Source organism: Chinchilla lanigera, unplaced genomic scaffold (assembly GCF_000276665.1).
Source record: "Chinchilla lanigera isolate Chin_1 unplaced genomic scaffold, ChiLan1.0 scaffold00064, whole genome shotgun sequence".
Lineage (NCBI taxonomy): Eukaryota > Metazoa > Chordata > Mammalia > Rodentia > Chinchillidae > Chinchilla > Chinchilla lanigera.
In genome coordinates, this window is record NW_004955465.1 from 11,898,514 (window position 1) to 11,921,045 (window position 22,532).

The 22,532-nt window shown below is 44.9% G+C and overlaps 1 pseudogene; it reads right to left on the bottom strand.

Moving 5' to 3' along the window:
* Positions 1 to 1,644: 1,644 nt before the first annotated feature.
* LOC102029060 lies at positions 1,645 to 2,226 on the bottom strand (annotated as a pseudogene).
* Between the last annotated feature and the right edge of the window lie 20,306 nt (positions 2,227 to 22,532).

Consider the following 22,532-nt stretch of genomic DNA (forward strand, 5'->3'; position numbering starts at 1 on the left):
GTCCAGGAGGGTGAGGCCCCACATCCCAGCTCTTCGTTCATACCTTGAACTCCTGAAAAGGAGGCTGAGGAAGCTGGTTGAGCAGTGAGAGAGGGGTCAGTGTGACCATGTTGGTCCAGAGTTCACATCCTTGGTGAGATAAACACAAAACTCTCATCTGGGTGATTGAAGTGTTTAATTTCCGATTTGACATAATAATGTCTGCTTGGAAAGTAATGTGAGATAAGCATGAAAGTGATTGCAGTGGCTATTGAAAATGATATTTATTGTGTTTTTCCTAATTAAATGAGGCTCCACATAAATAACAAAATTTGGAAAATAAAGAAAATAAATATATAAAATCATTAGCATTTCTACCACTTAGAAATAGTGTATTTATTTCTGCTTCATATTTTTATATAAATATATGTGTATGTTCTTGATATAATTTTTATATGTATTACATGTACATGTATTTGAATTTTTTTCATTGAACAAATACTGTGAACATTTTCGCTCACTTCTAAACATTTCAAGAATTTGACTTTCAAAGGCTAGATAGAATTCCATTGCACGGATGGAGCAAACATTGATTTACTGAACCTTAAATTGTTTCCAGTATTTGTCTTTATGATGAATAATCTTGATTTAAAAACTGTTAGGTTAAATGCTGACAATACTGTTTGAAATCATTGTGATATGTTTTGACACATTTTAAAAAGGTTTTCTTCCTGGGAGATTATACCAACTTATATTTTCACCAATTAAGTAAGAGAGTTCTCCCCAGGTAGTTCCATAGGCCATTATTTAGAAATATTATTGTTTTCATATGCCTGATTTAATGGCAGGTGAGCAGGTACTATTTTATTTGCTTGTTATATGTATTCTCCTTGTGTGAATAGCCTTTCCACATTTTTAATCCTAAGTATACTGCGGTATTTAATAATAATACTTTATTATATAAAAATATAAATATTATTATGTCATTTATTATAACAGTAAATAATGATGTAATAATCCTTGTAGTACTGATGACAGCCACATTTAGTAAGCTTTCATTGTGACAGTGTTTCTGCGAGTTAGGTCTTTTAATCTTCACATTCTTATGAGATATATTCAATTATTACACTCACTAGAATGATACCAGTTTAAGAAACTACGTGACCCATTCAAAGTCAAGTCAGTTAGTAATAGGTGGATGATTTGTTAGGAGCTCTTTACTGCGGATTTTAACCTCTTTCTTGTCACACTGTGTGAAATTCTCTCCTTCTGGTATATTGCTCATCGTTTAACTTAGTTAATGCTCTTTTGTAAGCTGAATTTCAAATTTGGATATGCTCCTGCTTATTAGCTTTTCTGTGTTTTATCTTCTTTCATTGGTAGGCTTAAGAATTGGGGAGGTCTTTTGCTACATTGCTTTTTAAGCCTGTCTTGGTCATTTTTAGTCTGTCATTCTGAAATTCATTTGAATTTTATTTTGGAATATGATGTAAGTTAGATACAGAGTATTGTACTAAATAATCCATTTCCTTTCTAATTTAAAGATCTAAATTTCATGTTAGGTAAAACACACAAATACAGCCATACACATGCATTTGTGTTTGAATTTGATCTTATGCTTTACTCTGTTCAGATCATCTTTTTTTTTGAAATATTTTATGTTTCTTAGCTAGCTAGACACTCCACAACACCTTTGTTGATGTCATCTATAATGTCATGAGGGTGCCAGCTGTCCACATTACAGTCCACAGACTGGGCTGTCCCCAGGATTTCCCTAATAGTTCTGGAAAGTTCTCTGGCTAAAGACCGGCACAGCATCTGTTGAGCAATGGTGACAATCTCCTCAAAAGTAATATTTCCTTTGTGTTTAATATTTTTCTGCTTCTGTCTCTTGGCGGCTCCTTGAGGGCTTTGATGAATCGGGGCAGAGGCAGAAGGCAATGCCTTGATCAGAACCTGTCTGTTCTGAATGGTCAGTTTCACTGTAATCCTCAGACCCTTCTGGTCACCAGTTGCCTTGATGATGTCATCGCTCACGTTTTTTGGAGACAGACTCAAGGCACCGATCTTGGATGCCAGAGGAGACATGGTGCTGACTTTGCCACCAGTACACCTCAGGTACACGACTTTGATTTCGTTGGGGTCAAACTTAGGTGGCATAGTGGAGGTGGCTGGTGTCAGATGAACCCGGATTTGGGATGACTAAAGGAAGTTGCACCTCAGCCTCCTCCTAGCTGAAAGCTGAAAGCAGGAGATCTTTTCTGACCCCTCATGGGTAGGTGGCCCCTAGGCATTCTCTTGGCAATGTTGATTGAGATCAGGACTTCCACAATGTGTGGATATGGGTTGGGTCTTATTTTCTGTCAGAGCTCAGCCTCAGCTTCTCCACCTGGGATGGTTATTGTTAATATTACTCAGGGTTCACTTAGACTCATGTTTGGAAGAGGAGTTAATGATTTCCACCCCAGCACAGGTGGTGCCCAGGCAACCTTGGACAGCCCCAGAGTTGGAAGGACCAGAGATGATCTACTCCAACCCCATTATTTTACAAATGGTGCAGGTGAGAGCTTCCTCAGAGCTTTGATCCTCCCTATAGCCCCCAGGTCATTAGTGAGGAAACCAGTGGTAGTGCCCAGGTAGATGGGACAGTTCTGGTCAGTGGCCCACCCTTGCAACTTGCTTGTTGCCCAAACTAAGATTGTCACTATGGACGGCGAGGGTTAAATCTGCTCCATCAACATGTGGACAGATTTCTTTCGTGATTCCTCAGGGCCTTCCCTCTGCTCAAGCGCTCAACTTTAATCTTATCTTGATTGAATCTTGGCCAGCTCTCTTCCAGCTAAGCCCCTGGCTCAGCCACATGGGAAATTTACCTTATCAGGACTGGATGAAAGGAAATATGTGGCTGGTAAATTGATGGTACTGCTGCATGGCTAATAATAAAAAGACAGAATCTTCTTATGAGGACATGCAATTATGTGTGGACTGCAGGAAGCAATATCAGATTCCTCAAAACTCAAAGGGGGACAGGACTTCTCCACATTCATTGATAAAGACTTGAAAACTTGGTTCATTCCTTCTTTCAAACTAGTTGTTTGCACTCCCAATCCTTGCAGCACAACTTTTATTAGTTCTAAAACTGGAACACTAGAAGAGACCATTGGTTTTCTTAACTCCTCAGTTTGCAAAAATAATACTAAATAATGTTTGAGAAAGTAACACAAAAAATAAATTTTTCAACAGATGTTTATAGGACATCAACTATGAGTTATAACCAGGTTCTAGGGTGCATCAGATCAATTAGTGAACAAAATAAAGATTTCTACCTCCACAAAGTGTACATTTCAGTGAGAAGGATCAAACAAGTACATTTTCTAGTACCGCTGTCCTTCAGTATCCATTAATGATCGGTTCTAGGACAACCCTCCTGGACACCAAAATCCAAGAATGCTCAAGTCTCTTGTTTAAAATTGTATGGTATTTGCATGGAATCTATGCACATCCTCCCTGTATTAGTCAGCTTTCTATGACTGTAACAGAATACCCGGGTTAACTGACCTAACAGAAAGAAAGATTATTTTAGCTCACACCTTTGAAGGTTTCAGTCCACGGTGGATTGTTCCAGTTCTTTTGGGCCTGTGACAAGGCACTGAACTGTGGTGAGAATGTTTGGCAGATGAAACTGCTCAGTTCATGAGAGAGAGAGAGAAAACAGCTGGAGTCCCAGTATCTCCCTCAATGGTGTATCCCAATGACCTAACTTTCTCCCATTATGCCCCACCTCCTCAAAGCTCCACCCCTTCCAATAGTGCACAGGATAGGAGCCAAGTCTTCAGTACACAATCCTCAACGAATGGTAGCACTCTCATATACTTTAAATCATCTTTAGGTGACTCATATTACCTAACACAATGTAAATGCTACTTAAATAGTTCAACTTTATTTTTTTAGGGAATAATAACAACAAAATATCTGTACATATTCAATAAAGATATATCATTTTTTTGAACATTTTTAATCTGTATATGGAGACTATTTGAAAGTTACATTTGAAGATTTGTAGTGTTTTGGGAAAATAAGAAGTAAGGGAGTATGGGTTGGAAAGACTGGTGTTTGAACATAAACTTGAGGGAAAGCAGGGAGTTAGTTTCATACACATACAGGGGAACACACAAGGCAGAGAGGTGTCTTTGTTTGAATATGTGTTTAACATTTGTGTTCAACTCTGTGCTCTTTTGTATACCTTGGTAAACTAGATGCTCCTGGAATACCTTTTAAAGGGTGTTGAAAATACACACACACACACACGTTTTCTCCAGAGGAATGGAAGAAAAACAGGTAGAGATTAATACTTTATAAATAAACATTATCTGTAACAGGTGTGGGGGGAATTACAGTCAAGTGTACCTTTGTGTTCGGGTGAATGAATGGGAGAAGGGAAAACAAGACCCTTTGTCTCCCTCTCTCTCAGTCAAGTGGTGGATTTTCATAGTCACATGATAACCTCTATTCTTGCAGAATGTATGCCCAAAGGAACAAATGTTGGGAAGAAGCTAAGCACCTAGGTACAGGAAGAGTTAGGTAAAAGGAGGTGTAAGGGATGGGAGAGTGGTTCTCCTGCCCTCAGGTTGGGAATGTTTTCATAACCTGCAGGCTGGTGGAAGTGTGCCATGCAGGGAGCAGTGGGGGGCCTTGGCAGGGCTGGCTCCTGCTTGCCTGTGATGGTTCCCAAGGCTGTCTCATGTGCTGAGGGGCTGGCTGTCTAGGGAAACAACCCAGGCACTGGCTCTGGATTTAAATATGCTGGTGTCTCTCCGCACATCTGCAGATAGAGGTGTCCCCACTCTAAGTGGAGAAACGTGGATGCCTAAATCTTCAAAACACCAAGTTCTGGGCACCAAAGGAAAGGGTGGCATTTGTTCAACAGTGGCTACTGCTTAGGTTATTCCTATTCTATACTGAGTAGCTTTGGCTCCCAGGGTTATGCCCAGCTTTAAGACATTTGACCATAACGCATGAGGCTTCATGGCATTTTGCTTCATGGGTCTTTTGGGATCCTCAGCTCGTGCCCTCCTGGGAGCTCGATATCCATCTGCTCAGAAGGGTGATGCTCCAGGCAGGCAGAGCGGCTCACCTGTAAGCAAAGGCAGGGGAAGTAAAGAAGTGAGAGCACTGAAGATCAGCTACATCCAACCGTCTTCTCCATACTCCAGCTTTCACTCACAACCATCACCCGGCAATTAGACATTTACAAGTTTGTTTACTTAAATGCCCAACTATTTAAAGACTGTAAGGTCATTGTCAGTCTGTTACTAGAAAAGAAAAATGTTATTTCTCTTGTCTTCTAGGTTAACTTTTATCACTTTTGCCACTCTGAGACCATCTGATGCTAACCAATTGTCCTTGTCTTTCCTGTTACTACCAGCTGTTTAAAAACGTTGTCTCCTGGATGGGATGGATGTGCCTAGGTTTGAATTGTCCTCTGCAGGAAGCCAGGCTTGATTTTAGATCTTGTTCACCTTAAAAGAACAACAAGATCCAGAGTACTATCAGGACAGACAAGATGCCACTCATTTGGGCTATTTTCCATGGAATTCAGATTTATATCTGAGCTCAGTATGCTCTGTATGTTTTCTCCCACATGCTAGGGCAGGTCTGTTTTCCAAGACAAGATTCGGGAGTGGAGGGAAGAGCCTTGCTTTTGTCACAGCCATCAAAGCAGCAGTACATTTTCCCAAATGGGAAAGGTCCCCTGGCTGGTGACAAGCTTCAGCTTTGGATAGTCTTTGTCCCATGTCTCAGGAGCCTCTTACCCATGGTCTTATGTCCTTGGACCTGCCCTTCCACTGAAAGAAGGATACCTTCCCCCTTCTTCTGGTGGTTTGTCTGAATCCTTGGCAAAAGTTTGGCTTATAACTTTTTAATTATGACGGCTGTACTTGAAAAGGTGGTGACAACTGAGCTCCGGGCTTCTCTGGTTTATCACATGCGTTGGGACAGGTTGAGGTTGGATTTCCTTCAGGTCATAACATGAAGCTGGGATCTGTGATAATCTCATTATTCACAGAACAGAGGCCCATTGAATAAGGAGACTCTCTGGTCCCAAACACACCCAGTGTCTTTCACTCAGTGCCCTTGGATTAGAGTTTCTCACCATTGGCTTCGGACTTTGAGTCTCACAAGACCAGCTTCTTCCCTTGCAGGAGATCATCTTTCTCTTTGGCAAGCACCACTACTTTGACTCACATGGGCAAATAGTTTAGAACATTTACATTTTCGCTGGCAGGGAATTTGCCAATACTTAGGCAAATGTTGGTTTGATCTATCTGAAGAATGTCCTGAAAGGTCAGCTTCCCCTGCCCTCAGAGGGTGTGGGACACGTTTGCCCCTGTGACCACTGGTGGAGGATAGAACAACCAGAACACAGCTCTTACGGAACACCTAGGGAGGTATAGCACACTCTCTCACAACCATTTGCTCTTAGCTCCTGCTGAGCAGTAGGCAGCATGGTCCTACAGGATGGAGACCTGAGTCAGGTAACAATATCAGGCAAAGAACAGTGGAGGCTGAGCCTGATTCTCCAAGGAAGAGTCAGACATGAGTCAGTAGAGTCAGTCAGCCACTGAGGAAAGAAGAGTTACAGAGGATAAGCTAATTACAGAGAGACATGATGTACCTTAGTTTGGATGGCACAACCATCAAAAACAGTTGATGCTATAAAGTTTCAGTGCTCAGAGAAGATCTTCAGATGATCTCTGTGGAGATTTTCCCTACCTGTTATTCAACTCTGCAGATGTAGCTACCTTGACATCCGTGAATTCTCAACCACACTTGCTTCACTGAGGGAGACTTCCAGGCTTTAAATTCACCCTTCTTGCACCGTCATTGAGCTGAAACTCTCAGCACCCTGGCAGCTAGAGCATCCTGGGGTTCACCCTGTTTATTTGTCTTCTCACGGGAACCCATTCCTGCGTTGCTCCTGGCCAGGACCTGAAAGTCACTGTTCCATCTTTACCGGAGTTGGTTAAGTCACAAGGGTGAACCTGACCCCTGTTACTCCATTGTGGCCAGAGTGTCAGTTCTGATCGGGGCAGGTTCACTTTTGTGTCATCGGTGCTGATGCATTCTTGTCTCTGATTTCAGGGTGGGCACACCCTGCTCTCCACTCTGGTGGTGTGCACCCTCAGCATCCTTGCTGCTGTCGCCCTGAGTCCTCATCTTTGCCATCTTCTGTTCTTCTCCTCACTTGTTTAGTTCTTGCCCAGTTTTTATCTCACTCTTCCCAGCTTTTGAACTAGCTGCTGGTCCTCCACAGGTATCACTATGTATGGGATCGAACTGTGACCTTCTTTAAGGATGAGTGGGCTCCTCTGGCAGTCTGTAGACTTCCACCTTCCGAACTCCAAATGTTTTGCCTGCATTTCTTGTTGCACTGGGCTCCACTGCTACATCTTCATCCAGTAAGAGGGATGGCAGTCTATCTGTGGATCAGTCTGCCCATTCATCCGTCCATCCATCCATCCATCCATCCATCCATCCATCCATCTCTGTTATCTACCTATCTTCCATGATTATTATTTTTATTACTATTTCTTCCATGACCAGATAACATTTCATAAAACGTGCCCTGCATGCCATGTATATAGTGGATTATGTCAAAATAAGACTAGAGATGAGTTGGTTGGGAGATTTGGCTTAATTCATAGAAGAAATGATGAACTAAGGCAGAGATGCTGGAAAGGGGTGGAGAGAGGAAGAGTGACAGAGAGAGGGGGATGGAGAGATCGAGCAATATACAAGGTGGAACTGATGCGTTGCAGAGGGAGGAAAAGGAAGAGGTAGGTGTCCACACTGACCTGTAGGCTTTAGCACTGATTCTCTTGCTAGTGAATGCCTAGGCTACCCGCTATAGTAGGAGAAAGTGAAGAAAGAACATATGTACTACAAGGTGGTGAGCTTAATTGTGGATGTACTGAATTCGATCTACTTGTGACATATAGAGGTTATGTGAAGGTTAATTTGATATAGGAATTTGTGGCTCAGTATGTTGGATGATCAGGGTGATATGGAGACCCTGGGGTGGAGGGAGGTCACTCCCAAGAGCCAAGGTTGCTCTTGTGGGCTGTACTAAAACTCTTTCCATATCTGAACTCCATTATTTTCTAATTCTAAAGAGCTAGGGAAACATTACCTCGGTATGCAAACTGCTTCCCTGCACATGGCTGATTCTGTGAGAGCAGATGAACTCTACCCAGGCTGGGGCTGGGTTTCAGGGTCTGAAAACCAAGTATGAACTAAGGTTGCTGCAAGGATTGAATCTGACAAAAAACTGAAACATGCAAAGTACTCAAAGCAGTGTACTTTGTGTCCTTCCTGTGAACTCGTGGTCTTCTCTAGAGAGAGGTCCAGGTCCATGCAGCGGCACTTGGTGAGGACCCTGGACTTTCATAGCCTTTGCACTGTCATTCTCTGAGGTGGGCACCGTCAAAGGTGAAAAACCCTAAACACATTCCCCAAAAGTTTTACCTTCAGCTTTGTTGGTGTTTTGTGACTTTATACCGGCCTGTGCTACCCACCCCTCTCTATCCGGTGGAAGCATTTCAAAGACTTCCAATCTTTGCACTTTGGGAGACTTTTGGTCTGATGCGAGGGTGCTGTCTCACTCCACACTGCCATCTGGAACTCTTTGTTCAGGTCTTGCCAGAAAAGAAAAGAAAAAACAAAACAAAAAACAACACACTAACTTAGGAAAATAACATTTGGCAGGAACTTGGCAGCAATAACCATCTTGTTGCCAGAATCTTCTTTCACGGTGTGGGTGGCTCAGATGGCACTTAATTAAATACATTTCCTATAAATTCTTAGCAGGGTGCTTACTTTTACTGATGGCTAATGACTACCCTATCTCTAAGGCAACCACTCTTCACAGCTTGCAGAATGGGGAAGCAAGCGTGCAGATAACACGTCGCTTTTGTTAGGGCCCTGCCGTAGTCCTGGTCATTCTCAGGGCGACAGTGCATTTACTGAGTGTTAGTCCCACTTGCTGCTGTCACTCATGCTGCCCTCCTACCTGTTCTTCCCAGGGAAGGAAAACAGTACTCGCTGCTCTGAGTGCCAGCCATGACTCATACAGAGTACCACACACCTCCCGGCCAATGCCTCACCTCCTGGCCACAGTTCTTTGACCGGGTACCAGCAATACCCTTTAAAACATGGAGACAAGAAGGCTCAAAGAGGCTCAGGGCCCAGCTTAGGCTGGACAGCTGGAAAGGACAGATTTGAAGAGTGCACAGGGCATTCTGATGCTAAAGCCCTAGGTCCTCCCAGGTAGAATACAGACTTTACTAAAGGAAGGTGCTTACTGTGTTTCTAGACAGACTTGCAGCTTACTTCTCTCCAATTAGCACAAACCTGACAAGTTACGAGGCTGGGCTCAATTTTGTGATGCTCCTACATCAGCCTCCCGGAGTGCTAGGATTACAGATGTGCATCATCATGCCTGGCTCTTGCAGCCTTTGAAAGACGTCATCGCGTTATCTTCTTGGTCCCGCTTGTTTGCAGAGTCAGCTTGCAGTACTGCTGTGCCTCCTTTGGATATGAGGTGTCCCTCCCTGCTACCTCCTCTCCTCACTCTCAGCTGCTTCTAAGATTTCTCTTCGATTCTGATCTGCCACAGGCTGATCCTATGAAGTTTTGGCATGATGAAACTATGATGTATCTAGTGGCTTTTTTCTCTTTCATTTTTTTAGGGGTTTCTGTTTTGTGGATGAGTGTTTCTGGCATTTTGGGAAAATGCTTAGCTAACGCCACTTCATATATCTCACCTTTCTTTCTGTCTCTGTGTTGACACCCCATCCCCACCTCCAAACTCATCTGCGATTTCTTTGTCTGTAAATTCTCAGCTTTTGCAGGTGCAGGGCCTTGGTAGTACGGGACTCACTTTTTGTCTCAGAGACTGGGTTGGTACATCTGCCGAAACTCTGACCCCTGCTTGTGCTTGTGCTATGATGTGGCTGGGGAGATGGCAGATGCTTCCAGGAGAGGTGCAGGGTGCAGCCACCTCTGATATTTTCCTTTTGCTTTTGTTTTTTGCTCTGGGATCTTTGACTCTAAGCACTCACTGTCTGGCTGTCTATTGCCTTTCAATTCCTCATTTTATATTCTGTCCAGTTTGCATTAGTTCTTCTCAGCAGGATGACTGGATTGCTAAAGCTCTTCCATCCAAGCCAACAAAGGAAACTGCACATTCAGAAGTTTGTGTCAGAATTTCCATTTGTTTTTTGTTGGTTGGTTTGTTTTTTGATTTTACCTGCTCAGTATTTCAGTGCTGAGATCATGGGACTGAAATTAAATTTAGAAAAATTGCATTTTCATTCCAGAATCACTAGGAAATTGCTAGGTGATGAAGTTCTTCTGGTTTCAATTTCCAGTCTATAAATTAGACATACTATCTCTTTGTTTAATTTTAAGAGCTATTGCAAATATTTAAAGAAAAAATGAAAGGTTTTTTTGATAAAATGCTCTCTTGTGATTCTTCCTCCTTCTTCCATGGATTAGCTCCTTGTGGGAATTGAGAAATGAATTCCTAATTAGACATCTTTCCAGAAAAGCCAGCAGCAGCGATCTCTCTTATACCATGTCACTGTGCCCGCGTCTGCTGTCTTCCCACCTAGCAAAGAAATCTGGAATGAGGAGCTAGCAGATGCTCGCTCAGTGTGAGCTGGAGCCAGAGTAAAGCTCAGATTGAATTTTTAAAATCCATTCCTCCCAGGCCTGGGTCTGCACAGAATTGGGAAGTGCTTTCAAAATATTTTCTAAGGAGAAAAAGAAAGCGGTTTGTTCACCAAGGTGACTCACCCGCCTAGACCACCTGTGTCCATTTTGCAATGCCATGGAGAGTTAGAGAAGAGATGCGGGCCTGTTCCCCCAGCACTGCTGAGCAGTGAGCTGTGAGTACACTTAGCTGGCTTGTCTCAGTCAGCCCAAATCAAGTCAACTTCCTTTTCTAGCTTAGCTTAAACTAAAAATAACACTTTCATCTCTTATTAACAAGCTAGTTGTTATCTACTGTTTTGCTGTGGGTTCAGAGCTCCAGAATAAATCAGGTTTTGATTACAGGGTGGATCAAGTTGTGTTTGCTCATTTGGGACGGGGATGGGCAGAGAGCTCTGATCTGTCCCAAGCCTCAGATGAGAAAGAACTCATCAAACCCGAGTCCTGGTCCATCCTGCGGAGAAGGGACAAACGTTCTCGTGTACGGCCTGGGAAGAGGTGCGGTGTGGCTGGAGCCTGGAAGGTGAGAAACCTTCTGAAAAGTATTTTTTTATTCTGCTAGTCCCATGAAGAGATTTTCATCCCATTATTAACCCAAGTCATGAACTAGAAAGTTAAGATGGCCTAGGCATATATGAGTCCTCCAGATTCACTGGTCTTCCATTTATTTTAAATATCTCCCACTGTAGGGTTTTTACGTCCTTCCTACTTTAATGAGGTCTCATGGACTTGGGGTAGGGGTTCAAGAGACATCAGAGTATCCAGGTGACTGTCATTTTATCTTGAAATTATACAGCTAAGAATGAAAGAGCAGGAAGCAGCCTCAGGAAAGCAGGGATGTTGGTTAGGCTGTGGGGGATGATGCTATTTTATAGCTGGAGCAGGAGCTTCCCGTACTAGGGCTCAAACATTCCGTCACGAGCTCCCTATGTCTCTGATTTTTAGTCTGCTGCCCCTACTAACAACATCTCTGAGTCTCAAACTACCCTTGAAGCACATAGAGTATTTGCAGCATGTCTGTGAACCAGTACTTGCTCTAGGTACCCAGGCTTTACTGCCATCCTTAGTGGATAGCAACCTTCTCCATGATGCTTCTCCTTACTGACATCCTGGTCACTCAGGGGTCCTGTGCACCCCTTCTCTGTAGTTCTCAACTGTTTGCATCTGTCTTTAGGTGTAGCATGAACATTCCAAGCCAAAGGGTGTGAACGGTCCAGTCAGCCCATCATCTGTTAAGAGCGCACATGGAGTGGAGCTCTCTTTCCAGGCCCCCTTCTGGACCAGTCTTTGGGCAGACACCAATCTGGAGTCCAGTCTACTGTGAATTCTCACCTGGAGTACGCCATGGTGGATGTCACTGGGGCTCTTCCAAATGGGTCAGTTTACACCACATATAGTTTGCTCAGTTTGGCTAGCACTGCCAACCTGGGAAAAATGGAGCTGAGCACACAATGTGAGATAGAATTAGCCTGCTTATTTACTTGAACTAAGCAAACAAATCTTTAAAAAAGTAACTATCCCATCCTGACTGAGGTTTCCTTCTGACAGTTCTGAGGGCTTAGCATTGCCTGGGGCTTGTGGGAATCTCCCAGCCCACTCTGCCTCTGTCATTATGGCTGTAGAAGAGAGCTTGGAAAGCCGTCCACCCCAGCCATGGAGCAGGGACCAGCATGGTAACTCATGGGTAAATCCCTGGGAAACACTTATGGAGCTCTTTGGAGTGACCCGGAGGAGATTATGGTGTGGGACAGCCAACACGAACCATGGGTGAAGGGGACCCTTTAGAGAGGGTTACTCAACTGTGGTACCATGGGCATTTGGGGCTGAGTAACCTTTGTTGTGGGAAAGGTCTTGGGTGCTATAAGATGTTTACAGCATTCCTGGTTTCTGCTGGGAGCCAGTGGCAACCCCAGTAGCAACACCCAAAATATCTCCGGTATCATCCAGTGTCCTTTGTGGGCCCTAATTCCATTCAGTTGAGTGCCACTCCCCTAAAGGGAAACAATTTATAGATAAGCAAGAGTCTTTAGGACTTCAATTTACACCTTGTAAATTCAACCCCAGACTGTTGCAAATTAATAAACAATGAGAATAGCAGCCAATAGGAACAATCAGAAAGCTCTCTGCCAAGCGGCAGACATTGTTACCCACTTGGGTTAAGTTCACCACCATTGTCAGTGGCAGGGCACTTGTGAGAGTCTTGAATGAGTGTTGTCCACCGTGACAAAGGTGCTGCTCTCCTCATTTCTGTTTTATTTTAATTTATTTGGTCTCGTTCAGCTAAACCTTCTATGTTTGCTGGTAACCTGGGTGTATCTTGTGAATTATTGGCAGCATCTTCAAAGACACTAACTGAGTAATTACTATCATGTTTGGAGGTGGAGCAGCCCTCACATCTCTGGTTAATGTGATCTCAGGAAAACATACACTCATATTGTTTCATTGACCAGAGTTGAACAAAACTAGGCAAGAAAACCTGCTACCAGAAATCTGTCCAAGAAAGGTTTAAGTTGGAAGCAAACTGAGGAAAAACAGACTCTGGCTTTCTGATGACCAGGGCAGAGGTGCGAGGAGCTGTGGGCTTGGTACCAAGATGGAGGGAAAGCAGTCAGAGCTGCCCAGGAGGTGGGGGCCCAGGAGTGGGCAGATGACGCCAGGAGGCAAGTTGTTCTCCACCACCCTGGTGGGGAGGGAGACGGGACTCTTTTCCCTGGCCTGGACTCCCCTCTGTAAGCTCAGCAAAATCATGCTTATGATTTGCAACAACTAGACTGAAGCTCCCCATGACAGGGATATGTCTCAGTTCCTTGTCATCCCAGGGTCCAGGAGGTGCCAGCCAGGAGGAGGACTCAAGGGCTGCCGAACTGGAGCAAGGACCCAGCAGAAATCAGAGCAACTCCATCACAAGGGTCCTGGAGAGACACAGGGCCTTCCTTACCTCACTCTCTTTCAGTTGAGCATGAAGCCATGTCTATTTCTAGTGCTGACGACTAGGCAATACAGGGCAGGCATGTTTTCCTTGTTAGAATATAAGTTACTGACACCAGTGTTAAGCTTGATCTCACCAAGAAGCAACCAGAGAATAGAAGCCCTGAGGTAGGCGTGAAGCTCAATAGTAGGGACAGCGGGCAGAAGGTGGAGCAGGAAGCGCAGCAAGGCCTGGTGGAAGCTTTAATTCCCTGCAATCCCCCTTTGTCATCTGCAGCTGCTGGCCGGGGACCACAACCAGAAGACCTCTGAGGCTGGTGCTTGCCACTGTGGCAGTGTGTGACGATCTTCTGCTGGGGAGGACAAGCTTCACACAGGCCCCATGAGCAGCACTTCTGAACCCCTACATCCCAGGCCCTCCTCCTGTCACGGCCTAAGTCTGGAAACTTCTCTGACTGCTTTCAGACATAGTGCATGCTGACCTGTCTTAGAGGGTCCAGCTGCGGGGACTGATCTATACCGCGTTTGTTTCGTTTGATGAAGGAAGGCTGGGGCCGTGTTGTTCTTTACTGTCGCTGCCTCAAAGACTTTAATCAAAAGCTTATTTGGAAATAATGCCAGCTAATTAATGTTGATGACTCAACAACGGTGACTCTCCCTCAGTGCCTTCCACCTCCTTCCTGGAACACAAACATGCCACACTTGAGCTGTAATTGTCCACAAAGATGAAAAGTCTACCCAATCATTGGCTAGGGGAAGGGCTCTTGTTGATATAGGCTCGGGGACCGCAGACTTGTGCAACCTGGGCTTGTAGCTGCAGATCCATGACTCCTCCAGCACACCACCGCACCGGGCACGTCGGGCGGGTGTGTGTGCCTGATCGCTCGCAAGCTCACCAGCCTGCATGCTCATACCTTGGCTGGGCCATTTTCCCTCTGCTGATTTCATGGAAAGCACCTACTGGTACTGAAATCAGACTGTAGCCCATTCCTTTCTTTAAGTGGAACTTCTAAGAAGTGAAATGCTAGGCAAAGTCATGTTCCCTTGTCTTCCTTTTGTGTGTTTGTTCATGGCTTTAGAAACAGTCTTTCTTTCATTCATACGATGACATTTATTCCACACTTGATCTGTGACAGAGATGGTAGGTACAGAGATGTGAGTCTGCCCACAAGGGGGGGTGCAGTCCAGCATTGGAGACACATAGGAGAGGATGACGAAATGGAATTAAAAGTGTTTTGACAGGTGACACTGAAAGGGACCAAGGTAAGCAGGAGGAGGGAATAGGGAAGACTACATCAGTGACCCCATGTGAGAGATTAATAACTAATAATTACATACTGAGACAATTGTACTTTGTGGTCAAAGTTATTTAAAATTTATAAATTTCTCAGTTCTGGAATTTTCTGTTTAATATTTTTGGGCCGTAGCTTATCACATTAATTGAAACCTTGGAAGTGAAGGCAGGGATAAGGAGGACAGCAGCCAATGCCTCCTCCACCCACCCGCAAGGGCTTGGGCAGCAGTGATCCAGCACGATCCAGTGGCCGGGCTTAGCTCACAATGTACTCTCAGTAACCCTTGGAGTCCGTCTTTTCCCTTTTGCTTTTCCTGATGATGACATTATCCCGTGTTGATATGAACTCCTTTCGACATCACCTGTTATCTATTGTGGTACATAGCTATCTTGTTATTTTTCTGTACTTGTGTAATATAAACCAATTGTTGCAAAGTCTTGTAGTTGGCATATGTAGTAATTCAGACAGAAGTCGAACTGATTCACCTTACAGTATGGTATCAGCAAAGGAAAGGACTTGCTAAGTAAATAAATAGTGAAAGAAAATTTTAGTGTACTTAAAACTTTTAGAGAGAGCTAGTTGTTTTAAAACCTCTTTAAATTTGACAAGTGTTCATTTAGTTTTTAAAGAATAAGAATCTTATTCAATGTATTTTCCTCAAAAGATATCTACATTAGGTATAAATATCAGGGTCTAGTTTTATTATCTCAGTTTGTTGACTATACACATATTGGATTTCTTAAAACAATTCTGCAATTAAGATGATTTAGTAAATCATATCAGATAGTGTAACTGAGCTCATTTTAACCTTTTTACTGAGATCTTGTATTAATATCAACAAAACAGTTCAAATAAAGTAATGGATTGGATGTAGTAGAATCATTCTTAAGCTTCCTAAGAACATGAGCTCCTTTGAGAATCTGATAGGAGGGATGGGTGGATGCTCAGAAAGCGCTGATACAGAGAGAGGTCTGGTTCCCCAAGGGCCACAAGAGGCTTGGGTGAGTCCTTGCAGCTGTGGGGAAGGGGAGGCACTGACTTCTGGTGGATGTTTCCCATCCCAGGAAGCTGGAAGAATTCCTGTGTGGTTCAGATGAGAAGTAGGTTACGCAAAATTCAAGAAAGCCATCTTGCAAATCTAAAATTATGTGAATATAAATCCAATTAGTGATTTCAAGAAAAGTTTTGATATGTCAACTCTTTAGTCAGATATGTGTAAAATATATATTTGAGATACATATGTAAGATATACATAGGATATTATCTTCATGAAATCTCTATGGAATGGATGTGAAAATAGTACATAAAATTGCATATATGTAATATATATACTTTATAATAATGTAATCTTCAAAGTGTTTTTAGACTTTCCTTATGCTTTTATGGTCAGTATGGTTTAAAAGTTATATGTTTTATTGAATATACATGAAGCAGTCCTGTGGCCCCTCATTTTGTCATATTACAAATCTTAGAAACTTGAAAAGGGATGATGAAATTGATAGGCACATACCTCCTCATCTCTGAACGACTCTGTTTGTATCGAGAACCTTAGTTTTCACTTGGAGCTTTGACATTTTTATAGGCTCCCTTGCCTCATGGTGAAATTCAAATATGCACGGGGAGAGGCAGGAGGAAAGAGCATTACTCAGCAGTCCGGCTGGCTGGAGCGCTTTCTCTGGGGGATGTCTGTTATCTGGTGGTTGGGATCAGACTTCAGTCCATGGTGGGTGTCTTTTCTTAGGAAGTGGCAAGGATTGGGTTGGGGTGGTGAACGTGGACTAAATGAAGCACTACGAGAGAATTTCTTGTTTTTTTTAAAAAATTTATTTTAAAGAGAAAAGAACAAAAACAAAATAATAAAAACAAAGACAAAAACAAAACAACACAAAAACTACAAAAATGATACAGAATTTCAAGAGAAGATGATAGGAAATCAACAATGGTTGTATTATTTATTGTTATCTTCAAAGTAGTTGTTCAGATTACCAGATATAGGTATGCAAGATTGATCAAACAATTAACATTAACTATTCCTTTCAATAAACCAATAGAAACTAGTAGTACAAATATCTTAGTTTCTTTCCCTCTTATAACATCTATTGTAGTTTTCAGTTTTATTTCCTCTTTCAGGTTCTTACACTAGGGATAGGTGGTGCCAGGGTTGACTGGGCTGGGGAGCTGTTGCCACGACACGAGCCCATCATCCAGGAGCCTTGTCTGTTCACCATCTCCTGGTCCTGGGGCACCCCCCCCCCCTGTACCGCTGCTCGCTGGTGATGTGGAAGAGCCCCAATGGTTCGCCTTATCTTCAGGCAGCTGTGTGTCCTTTGTCTCTTCTAAACCCAGAAAGGACTTTGGGGCTGTCTTGCGTTCCCCTTAGAGTGACAGCACCTGCCAAATGATGATGCTGTTGCTGCTGTGGGATGATCTACGCAGAGGTGGCTGGAAAAGCTCAGGCACACGGCCCAGTCCTCCCACCCCAGGTGTGACAACCCCGGGCACTGGAGTTGCTGTCCCTTCCCGACACCCTGTGTCTGCTGGTGGCTGTGTCCTTGCTGCTTTGGCCCCCAGTGCCTCTGTCACTGAACTCAGAGAAAGTGAGGGATTTTCAGTCCTTGGTTGAAAATCTTCCTACTTCAGAACAGACTGTGGTCTCTTATAATGAGAGCACAGCCACCAGGAGAGTACATTTTGCTAACGAGGACTGACAGACACACATCAAATAGTCAGATGGGGAGGACTCGTGCTCACAGACGGCAAGTGGGTGCAGTGCCCCCGTCAGGACTCTTCTCCCGTTTCCCCCTTTTTGTCCTGTGCTCACCTTTCCACTCTGTTCTTTGTCTTTTTGTTTTTGTAAAACATTGGACCATGTGTGTTATGGTTGGAAGAGCTCAGAGATGATCACATCTGATTCATCCGTTTGACAAATGAGGCCTGGAAGAAGCACCTGGCTGCCCAAAGTTCCTTGGTGAAAACTGGAGTCTGCCTGGGGCAGCTGGAAACTCTGGGGAGTCCTGGAGGGAGAGTGAACCTGTGAGGCTGTTGACCGGTAGCTCAGCTCGGAGCCAGAAGGGAAACTGGTCATTACTAAGGCAGTACCTCCGGCCCCACAGTGGGCCACCCTGGAGCAGCCCTTCCACACCCATTGGACACTCGCTGCCCCAGCATCTCCCTGGGAGCTCTCTTTCCTGGGTCCTGCAGCTGTTTGCTGGCTACAGTGGTTCCCAGGGCGAGTTCGCACCACCAGGCCTCTTTGTGCTGTCTTTCTCATCAGCCATTTCCCATCAGTCGTCTTTCCTAAGGTCCCCCACGGGCCAGGGGCTGGTGGCTGAGGCTTGCTGGGTATAGACGGTGTCAGGGGCTCCACACTTTCCAGGCCATTGTGTCCAAATGACTTCTCTTCCACTTCCTCAGCTGTGCCTGGAGCGACAGGCCCTTGGGCAGCCACATTTCCCCCACCCGAGGGTTTCTTCAGGCTCCGGTGCAGTTGGGTTGAGTAGGAAGCTCACTGCTGCTGCCCGGTGGGGGATGGGTCTGACTTCCTCTTCTCTGTGTCTCTGCTATCTCATCTGTGAGGGGGATGCTAAGAGTGCAGTTTTCCCAGGGTCCCCAGGGGACTAGTGCCAGGGCCCCTTGAACCTCTGAAGCCAGGCTGCTCAGTCCCTTAATTGATATGGTCCAGTATTTGCATCCTCCCAGATAGGACACTACAAATAATCTCCAGACGCCTTAACATATCCTATATAAGAGAGATGATGGATAAAACAGTCATTATACTGTGTTCTTTAGGGAATAATGGCTGAAAGACTATACATGTTCAGTAGTACTGATGCAATATTTTTTTAAAAATATTTTTATTTTTTATGGCACTGAGGCAAAGAAAACTTAATTTTAAGATTTATTTGTCATCTTGATCAACTAGTGTGAAGCTCTGTTTTGTTTTGTGTCTCAGGTGCACACACATGAGAACACTCACTCCCGAGTCTCTGCCTTGGGCCCTACAGACAGCTCTGAGGTGAGAGAACTCCCTGGGGTGCTTCTGGACACCCAGGAAGCAAGGACAAAAGGAGGGTACTTCTGCCTGGACATGAGGAAGAGAAAGCCAGGGAAGCAGTGGGCTTGGTTTTGGGATCCACAAGGGAAAAGTTCTGCTGTCCCTAACCCTGACCATTACACGCACAGCCTGAGATCGCTTACCTTGGGTCCCCAGCCTCTGTGTGGACTCAGCCTGGCTGGAGTCTCTCTGCCTATGTGTTTCTGCTCTTCCTTCCCGCACGTAGATAGCGCAGATGTGTGCAGAGCCGGGATGTGAGCCTTCGCGATGGTGCCTTTCCTCTGAGATAGGTCCTCACCCCCAATACCAGGCCAGAGCACTTTGATTCCACTGGTCTGCCCATCAGCACGTGGAAGGGTCAGTTCTGCTTGCCTGCTGTGGGATCATGACCACACAGTTGGTAAAAGTAGTGTTCTTCTTTCAATAAATGTTTCTTGCTGGGGTGGTTCTTTCTGAATTCGGGAGAGAACTGCCCCTTTCCCAAGGCGAATTCATCTAAGACAGTAAGTTGCAAGAAACTGTGTAGGCTTTGAGTCTCAAGGGAGTAATGGAAAAGAACTTTGAGTGACTTTCAGCATTACACAAATTGAGAAGTGATGCATTTTACGGCTCATGTACACGGCAGACCGTATTTCCTTAAATTCTCTAAGGCACGGCTGGAGCACTGACGCTGAGGTTGCTGGATCTCAGATCTAGGCTTCTATGCCAGGTTTTGCTCAGAGAAGGGACGAAATAGTGGAGGTAGACATAAGGTGGAAAGTCCCCGAAGTTGGCCACCACCTAAGCCTCCCCCTTGCACACCCCCTCCTACTTCTCACAGCAGGAGAAAGGGCTCATTCTCTCTCCCTGAATCCTGCCCACCTAGCCTAACCACTAGGCATGGCCAGTGGGAAGTGGTAGGGCACTTGGTCCTGCAAGGGGACAGCATAGCTTTGCCTGGCTCCCCTGGAAGGACTGCTCTGGGAGCCTTGTCTTGGACCAGAGTTGTTCTGTGGTGCAGGATGTCTGGCCCACAGGTAAGGCAGCCTCAGCAGACACCTAACGCATCTACCTGAGAGGCCCGGATGGAGCAGCACCCAGGGAAGCCCAGTCCATTCCCAGAGGCACAGGGAACCACTCCCTGGTGGCTCTACAGCAGCAGGTCACCAGCACGGGTGGGGAGGGGTGGTCAGGTCGCTGTGTCTGGCTATCTTCTGTGAGTTTACAGAGTAGACCACAACTGTGCAACACCAGCGGTTCCACTTCCAGACGTGACACAGCCAGGGAAGGAGTGGCCTGGCTCAGTGGTCTCGGACAACTCTAGAAACCTCAAGGCGCCTGAAACCACAGGGCCGAATTCCTGAGGGATGCTTGCTTCTGAGCTCATTGCCACCGGCTCTTCTGATGTATCAGGCTTCTGTGAGCTCCTGTCAGGAAGAGAACTCTGCAGCACCTGCGGGGAGATGTACAAACTGATGGGCAGAGATGCTGAGAAGAGACTGGCTTTCAAATGCTTTGCTGGTGGTCCAGTCACAGGCAACCCCAGCCAAAAGGGAGGCATAGGCAGCCTGCAACGTCCCAGACCTCAGAGAGCACCTGGAGAGGATGAAAGGAGAACCCACAGCCAATGAGCCACCAAGGCAGCAGGCCACCCTCATGGGTGATCCCAGCAGAGACCAGCAAGACCCATAAAAAGTGCTGAGAACACAGCCAAAGGCTTCCACAAAGTGAAGTTGGAGTAAGTGCCATGGGGTGCACAGAGAACCTGGGCTTGGGCAGGCACATGTTACCAGAAGGTGAAAGTGTGAACACACACGACTGCACACATCCCATTGAACACTTGCATTTTCCTCGGAAGAGCATGGCATTGATCTGGAGCACCCCCTCCACCACTAGTAATGATGGGTGGTGGTGCGCTTGTTATTTCATTTGATTATGGTAATAAATCATCACACCTATACTTTATTTTAGTAAGGTTCTCATAGAGATTAAATAATTTTTACTTTTTCATTATATCGCAATGAGACCAGAGAAAGAAAACCCTCCAAGAAATAGGATGATGGGACTTGGTGGTGTTTTCAGATCTTCTTGGAGGGATATAAAGAAACATGGGTTGAATTTTAAGAGACTGAGGTAGATTCATGGTTCATGGGGCAAACCAAGAGTCTTGGTCTGTATTCTGTTGCTATCACAGAACGCCTGAGACTAGGTGATTTACAAAGGACAGAAGATTATTTTGGTTCTTGGTTTTGGGGGCTGGGAAGTTGAACAAACTTGCTCTGCTCCCAGCAGTTAGCAAAAGAGCAGAGGGGGCTGTAGGAAGATAGAACACAGGCGTAGCCTCACCTGCTTGACAACAAGCTGTTCTCTAGGGGCTGCCCCAGTCCTAGGAGTATGGGGAATCCATACGTCCCTGAGGAATCCCCCATTCCTCTTAATTATCTCCTCACCTCTGTGAGGCACCCTTCCCAACACCACCATGCCCCAAGCAGATCCCAGGGTGGGTTTGGGAGGAGACAAGCTATGTTCAAATCATAGCAGCAAAGGCATTCAAGTTTCAGGGGAGTCCTTGTGACATGCTAGGGGTCTGGACCATGGAAGTTGCAGAGCCTGGAGGTGGAGGATCCAGCACTCAGGCATGAGCTTCCTGCATGTCCATCTTTCCTCTGTAGCCACAGTGTCCTGACTGTGCTGGCTCTGCCACCAACCACAGAAGATGACCAAAGGCTGAGAGGGTGAGCGAGATTCCTTACTATAACTTCCCCTTTAAATCCCAGCTGCTTTTTCTTTGTCAGTGCTGGGCATGGAACACAAGTTCTGAGAGAAAGGCTATGAAATTTCCTAAAGCTTTCGTGCTTTTTCAAAGAAATTTGAGTTGGTTTTCTGCTGTTTCCTGTTTCTGGCCAAGAATTTGCTATCATTGGGTCTGTTTATCCTGTGTTATCTCTTTTACATGTGTTCCAGCTTCCCAGATTTTATTTTTTTTTTCCTTGTTCTCTTATCTTCATGGATTTATGTCTTTAAAAAAAACTCTTTGACTACTTTTAGTAGGATTTCCACAAGATAAAAAGTTGCCTTTGAGAGAACCTTTCTTAGCCCACCATTGCATATTTTCAAGAGTAGGACTATAATGTGTCTCACACACAATGTCACGGCCGGGCATCCTGTGTGGTTTTCCAGGATGGAAATTCTTACCATTCCACTGACATTGGGGATTCTCTGGAGAATGATAGCACTTGCAAAGTGTGGCCCTAACTAGGAGTATCTGGTGTACTTTCATGCCCATTTGTCAGTTTATGATTTAAGGTGGAGTGACAGGCAGTTTTCTGTTGCTGTAACAAATACCACAGATAAGTCCACTTAAAAAAGAAGAAAGGTTTTGTTTTTCCTAATAGTTTTGAAAGTTTCAGGCCAGGACCTGTCAGCCCCATTGCTTTGGGCCTGGGGCAGCACACACAGTGCATCATGGCGGAACATGCGGCACAGGAAATCCATCCCCTTTGTGGTTGGGTGTGTGAGAGTAA